This window comes from Schistocerca piceifrons, chromosome 3 (genome assembly GCF_021461385.2).
Source record: "Schistocerca piceifrons isolate TAMUIC-IGC-003096 chromosome 3, iqSchPice1.1, whole genome shotgun sequence".
Classification (NCBI taxonomy): domain Eukaryota; kingdom Metazoa; phylum Arthropoda; class Insecta; order Orthoptera; family Acrididae; genus Schistocerca; species Schistocerca piceifrons.
In genome coordinates, this window is record NC_060140.1 from 571,782,837 (window position 1) to 571,790,757 (window position 7,921).

A 7,921-nucleotide genomic window follows, 5' to 3' on the forward strand; every position below is an offset into this window, starting at 1 on the left:
ACATATAAACGCCCGCAGCTCGTGGTCGTGCGGTAGCGTTCTCGCTTCCTACGCCCGGGTTCCCGGGTTCGATTCCTGGCGGGGTCAGGGATTTTCTCTGCCTCGTGATGACCGGGTGTTGTGTGCTGTCCTTAGGTTAGTTAGGTTTAAGTAGTTCTAAGTTCTAGGGGACTGATGACCATAGATGTTAAGTCTCATAGTGCTCAGAGCCATTTGAACATATAATCTTTGTTGATTGAAACTGCATAAAAGTTGTTTTATAAAATAAAATACAAGTGACTCATTGAAAGTTGACTAACCTTTACTTAATGAGTAAGAACATCTCTTAAGTGTTCCTGTATTTCAGAAATAATTACTGAACTGCTTTGTTTTGAAATGCGAAATAAATAGTTCGAACTGGTTGAAATGTTCCTTTTCTAAAAAATATGCCCCAAGCGTTTAATTACTGCTAAAAGACTTTCACAATAAATGTTCTCTATGTAAATAAATCTGTAACTTAAGGACAAAAGTTCAAGCAAATCAATGTCCCTGTACCCAACAAATGCACAAGCATGGGTTACGATAAAAAGTCTCAAAATGAAACACTCTGCAGAGGTAGATGATGTACCTGATTTTTATTAATTTATTTGTCCACATAAATCTCTTTTTCATTATATCTATCGTATACAGTATATTGGACAGAAAATCTTTTTACCTATTGGTTTTTCAAAGATCAAACATACATTATTTAAATTTTTATAACAAATTGTCTCTGAACAGTTAACAATTACAGGTTTTAAAATGCTGTACATTTTTAACTTATTTCTACAAATTACATTTCTTCTTGCATGATATAGTGTGAGATTGAATAGTAGCAGTTTTTCAAAAGGTAGGCTGTCGAAGACTTTTTAAAGCTCTGTAGTTCAGGATGAGATTTTATATGTCTTGGTACTCTGTTGTATAATTTTGTTCCTATAAAGAAGCGTTGGGACCTGATTACTGAGCCCTTAACTTACCTATTCTGGCGGTTTCCGGCGACTAGAGGAAGCAGTGTGGTACTGGTGTGCAAGACTCACACGTCCCCCTCGTAACTGGACTTACTTGGAGGTGCTTTACCGAACTTTTTTTCAGGGTAATCGGCTCGACGATCGGCCCAACTTTTTCTCCGAAGATATGATACTGTTTGGAGGAATTTTCTCCACTATTAAAATGACTGCGTACACTCAAGATACTTTTAAACCAATCCTACTATACTTCACTCCCAGAAACAGAACACCACATAACAGTTTTCACATTCATGAATCATATTTCGTAAGCCCAATAACTCGCGGTCTGTCAGAAATTATTACATACTTTTACAATAAATACAGTTCCAAAAATAATCTCTCAGGGTTCTCGCAAGTCTACCATCCGCAACTCTAGAGAGTCAGTAAGTTAGTAAGTCAAAAGTAAGTGTCTTTTCTTTTTCACAATTCAACTGTTCACAATAATGACTGATGTAGCACCATCACGGAGTAAGGCGTGCTTGCACCTTGTGCTGGGCTTGTAGCTTCTGTGACTCCGCTTGCCCATGTTGATCAACTGCCCACATCATCATTCTCTTGACACACGTCAACGCTGCGCACATGGAAAACCGGCGCGAGGTAGACACTCTCCCGTCTCCCACGCTCTTACGTAAAATATCGGGTGTTCGAGACGGTGGAAAGCCAAAGGTCTCTAGGATTTGCGTCGAAGTTCTCGAGGCACTACATAACCCTCCCCCTAGCCCGAAAACTCGATATTTTATACACATTCAATATGTACATGACATCATACTTAATGGCAATCCACCTCTCTAAGATATTCATTTACTCCATAATTATATATATATATATATATATATATATATATATATATATATATATATATATATATATATATGGATTTCATAAGTTCTTGAACTTCACAGGGTAAACTCTCTATATTTGCTTTTTCACTGAATCTTTACTCTATTTTGACATCTTTAAAGAATATAAACCTTTATTTTCTACTTCAATCTGTATTACTCTTACTTCTGTATTGTGCTCCTTTCAACTCCACTCGTGAACTCCAGGTGACATGGACCCTTAAAAATTTTAGCCTTTACCCTTAATCCTTTATGCTAGTCCTTCCTTTGTTCGTATCGACTAGTACCATCCTATACATCTTTCTGTAGTCTGGAGGAACTCTAGAGAAAATTTATGAGCCTGTTCTTTCCAACACCCACAAACCTTAATACCGCTAGAGGTATTAAGAATTCAAACTAACCAGAATAATTCCTACCAAATATGTGATTTATATCACTATACTGCCCTTTTTCCCTTAGGAACAGTACTTATCCCTTACCTATGGGTTGATCCTATGGGTAACCTTTCTCCTGCCCTTCTGGTAGGTACACTCCCATCTTCTTCCTATATTCTATGATACAGGTCAATCCCCTTCTTTGTGTCCCTGCCCGCACAGTATAGGTCAGCCTCTCTTTGGTCTGCCTATCTGCCCTTTCTTCATTCACTAAAATCTGGGTGCGTCCCCCTTTATCCTTTGTGAGTAGGCCCCATGGTTCATTGCCCTATTATACATCTTCATGTAAACTATCACTAAATGTTATCTGGTAAAATTAAAAATCTACTTCCGTCTTCAATATTGCTCATTAATACTTCATTTCGTATCCTAGAGTCCTCCTTTATTTTTAACCTCTCTACCACGCCTCTATATACAAGGCGTGTTTCTTAAGTAAGCGTCGTTTTGAAATTTAAAAAAGACGTGCTAATATATCTCAATAATTTTATTTTTACATGAATGCCTGTACGCACTGACGCCATTACAGTCTGATGCATCCTTGTTTACGTTTTGTATTGGGCGTTTAAGTTGCCTCCGATAATCGTGAGTCCCGCCGACTGTGAAGTACAGGCTGTTATAAGTTTTCTTAGTGCTAAAGGCCTAAAAGCGATCGATATTCATCGTAAGATCAGTGCAGTTTACGGAGAAAACATTATGAGTGATGGTATGGTAAGAAAGTGGGTGAGAGCATTTAAAGATGGCCGCAGGAAGTGTACAATAAGGTGAGAGAAAACAGACACTTTACGATTTCCTCCTTGCAGGATGACTTTCCTAATGTTTCTTGTAGTGTTTTGTATGGCATTGTGACCGAGCGCTTGAATTACCGAAAATTGTGTGCACGTTGGGTACCGAAAATGTTGACGGATGTGCACAAAATCAAACGTTTAGACAGTGCATTGACTTTCCTTCCAAACTGTTACGGGCGATGAAACATGGGTGGCCTATATCACACCAGAATCAAAGCAACAGTCCATGGACGTTGAGCAAGGGCATCGTTTTGCTGCAAGACAATGCCTGTGGCGAATCCGACCAAAGATCTCATCACATCTTTTTGATGAGAAACTCTAGATCATTCTCCTTACATCCCCGATCTTGCGCCCAGTGACTACCATCTGTCCCTGCACTTGAAGAAACACCTGGCAGTCAGCATCTTCAAGACGATGACGAAGTCAAAACAGTGGTGATGTAGGGGTTAACAAGTCAGGCAGCAGACTTCTATGAGAAGGGTATTCAAAAACTGGTACAGCGTTATGTCAAGTGCCTCAATATTGACGGAAATTATGTAGAACAGTAGATTAAGATACAGGCTTTCATGTGAAAATAAAGTTATTGAGATATCTTAGCATGTCTTTTTTTAATTTCAAAACGGTACTTACTTAAAAAAACACGCATTGTACCATTCATTACTTACCATATATACTTAGGTTATCAAAAAGTATATCATTTTTACTTGGGGTACCAGAGAGTCCCACTATACAACAAGTTGTCAAGTCATCCTTATTAAATACATATATATTTTTAGGTCTGGTGTGTGTGTAGTGTTAAGTCATGTTCGTTCATAAACTACCAACCCCTTTCAAAATCGATACAAACCCTCCCCTCTGCTTTACATCCTACAAATGGTATAAAATATTCTGTACTAAGTATAAAATTATGTATCATACTGTCACAAATGTATAATTATGCATACTATTTCGTATCTTCCATCATCGTAAACGAACTGGAGAAGGGATCATCTAAAGAAAATTCACCACTGTATACAATAACTATAATAACAGTTTATTATGCAATCATCCCCTCAACTTCACCAAAAAATTATTGTTTTTCGCTCACCCGGTGTAAAGTTATAGGTTGTGTTGGTGAGCAGATGTAGAATCGGCACCAGTAACTAGAACAGGGACCGGCAGCATCGAACGTTGGTTACGGCGTTGGCGAGTGGACGCGAAGTCAGCAATGGTGAATGGCAGCCGTAGCAGTTGGCGACGGTGGCGGGTCACTGTGTCGGCGGCTGGTTACTGCGTCGGTTTCGTTGGTTGGTTACGGCGTCGACGTCGGTGGCTGGTTACTGCGTGTGTCAGAATTGCTTTCTCCCCACACCCAAATCTTCTTAATCGAAAAGTTGGATCTTCCGTCTGTTCTTTTGATGTTATTACTTCCTCCCGTCTTGTATTGTGTTGCATTCGCACCTTTCTTCCTTTGGTTCAGTAGACACAACGCGATTACTCAGAACAGTTTCTAAGTCTTGTTATGCCTGGTTGCTATGGCAACTCTCAATATCTTCATGTCTCAATTCACTTAAGAAAAATTCCTCCTTTTCGAGTGCTAATCACGTCGGTCGCCACGTTCCGGCGGTTTCTGGCGACTAGAGGAAGCAGTGTGGTACTGGTGTGCAAGACTCACATGTCCCCTTCATCATTGGACTTACTTGGAGGTGGTTTGCCGATCTTCTTTTCAGGATGGTTGGCTGCGACGATCTGCCCAACATTTTCTCCGAAGATATGATACTGTTTGGAGGAATTTCCTCTACTCTTAAAATGATTGCGTACACTCAAGATACTTTTAAATCAGCCTACTATACTTCACTCCCAGAAACAGAACATCACATAACAGTTTTCACATACATGAATCATATTTCATAAGCCTAATTACTCGCGGTCCGTCAGAAACTGTTACATATTTTTACAATAAATACAGTTCCAAAAAAAATCTCTAAGGGTTCTCGCAAGTCCACCATCCTCAACTCTAGAGAGTCAGTAAGTTAGTAAGTCAAAAGTAAGTGTCTTTTCTTTTCTTTTTCACAATTCAACTGGTCACTATAATGACTGATGTAGCACCATTACGGAGTAAGTCACGCTTGCTCCTTCTGCTGGGCTTGTAGTTTCTGTGACTAGCGCTGCAACCACTTGCCTAAGTCGGTCAACCGCCCACATTGCAGCATTCTCTTGATACACGTCCACCTTGCACACACAGAAAACCGGGGCGAGGTAGACACTTTTCTGTCTCTCACGCCCGTACGTAAATTTCGGGTGTTCGGGAAATTCTCGAGGCACTCCACTATGTAACGTATCTTTCGATATAGGAACTTTTCCTTCATGTTTGAAAATAGCAAAAGTAAAGCCACCGTACAAGAAAGGAAGCAAAGAATTTCCAACTACAGACCATTGGCACTTCTGTCTGTTTTCTTAAAAATATTAGAAAGACTCTTCAATAAGAGACTAACAGACTTCTTAGAGGATAATGGCATACTGTCAGAATCACAAAATGGATTTAGAGCAAACCGCTCAACCGAATCAGCAGTTCACTTCTTTCTATTTGAGGAGCTGTTAGCATTAGACAACAAAAAACTTACCATGGGCATATTTGTCAAAGGCATCTGACACCATAAATCATGACAAATTGCTACACAAGCTAGAAAATCTTGGCATCAGAGGACCAGCTAACAACTGGCTCAGCTCTTACCTTAAGAACATGAAACAATATGTGGAAATATCTCAGGAAAGGAATAATGTGATTAGGAAATATAATTCCAAGCTATTGACTGTTAAATATGGTGTGCCACGAGGATCAGTAATGTGTCCTGTAATATTCTTGCTCTATGTAAGTGACCTAAACATAAACAATGACACCAGTAAAATATTTCAGTTTGCTGATATACAGGTGTTCTAATTACAGGAAACTTAGAAGAAACCCTTTGATAACAACGACTTAATAATACTAACTGGAAAAACTGTAGCATTGGATATACACACAGCACAAACATAAAATCTGATTTAACATAATCTAGAGCTATATGGACAGGCAATTATCAAAACAGCTTGTACCAAATTTCTTGGACTTCATCTACAAGACAATTCGAAATGGAATGCACATATTGAACAAATGAACAAAAAATTTAGTACTTTTTCTGTAGATTAAAAAATTCTACCAGGTACAACATTCTTCAGTGTTTGTATAATGCAGTCGTACAATCTCACCTCCAGTATGGGATTACACTCTGGGGAAATTCTGGGGATGCCATCAAAATATTCAAAATTTAAAAAAATTATAAGTTTATTGGAAGGGGTAGATAATCGCAAATCATGTAGACCATTTTTTCAAAAAAGAATGATCCTGCCTCTTCAAACTTATATATATATATATATAAGTTTGAACAAAGAAACCTACTTTCCTCTTCCATTAATGCCACATCTCAATTTATTAAGCTGCGTTTTAGAACTTTTTCAGGTTGCAGAGAAGGACAGTTGCCAACGATTTGTTTGGGGGCCAAGGCTGAATGCTACTATTAGTCAATCGGCATTTAGTTTATTGAACGTTTATTTCAGCGTCCCTGAGATCGGTTTCACCGATCTTTTCTATCAGTACTCAGGCTACGTAATTACGCAAACTGCATAATTTTGGGATTGGTCAGCGGCATCTAACAATGCCGTTGGTCAACATTCTCTTGCGTTCCTGGAACGCAATAAGCAACAAAATACAATAGTTTGCAATGTTACCACACAGATATGATCTAATGTATCACTCATGTCTCAACAAATAAATACGAAAAACTAACATTAAAATAAAACAAATGTGTTCTTTGTTTGGAATATGTAGCGTCCTTTATAAAGGCAATCTGGACAGAAGTCAGCATACAAAACACTGAATGCATATAAATTACGAAGGAAAAAACTTTGTATGTAAAATGATAAATGAAATCATTGCGAACAGGAAAAGAGAGAACAGCAAAATTCCATGTACTGGTATGGGACCAGTCTCAGCAGCAGGGTAGGAGAAGCAACATTTTCAAAAGCAGAAGAATCATCAGTGGCAGGACCAACAGCTGAAACATCAACACATACAGCAGAAACTGTTGTCCGCCCTGCATGCAACTGAAAGCAAATGTAACGTTTTTATGTTCAGCCATTCATCCCCTTAACAAGACAAGAACTTCACTACCATGCCATTTGAAGGAGCAGTCAACATGGGAAAACCCATCAAATGATCGTATACTGAGGAAGAGGAAAGCAGCAATTCCATCCCATCTCAATGATTTGTTGCTGAAGGGCTACAGCAAAACCACAGTAAGATAAGTACAAGTGTAATGTTCTTAAATATTAATGTGCAGTCTCTTAAGAACAAACTTAATGAATTTCAGTATTGGCTGGAAAACGTAAACTGCACTTTTATTTCAATAAATGAAGACTGGCTTAGCAGTGAGGAACTAAAATTCAGTGGATATGAATTGGCAAGCAGCTGCTGTTGAACAAGTATTAAACATGGTGGTGTATCTGTGAATGTTATAAATAGTGTGAACCTAATCTATGAAGTTATAGATGTAAGTGGACTGTGCATAAAAGCAAAATTTGGGGCTGCAGCTATAATGTTGCCAAACAAAGAAATTATAATAGCTTCAGTATACCACTCCCCAAAACACAATGAAGACCTGTTTGTGGAGCTTCTGGAGAAACTGATACTCTTGCTACTCAAATACAAAAACTACAGAGTACTAATATTTGGTGATATCAATATAGACATTAGAATTAAGAATAGAAAAGCTGACCACTTGCTAAATACATTGTTGTTGTTGTTGTTGTTGTGGTCTTCA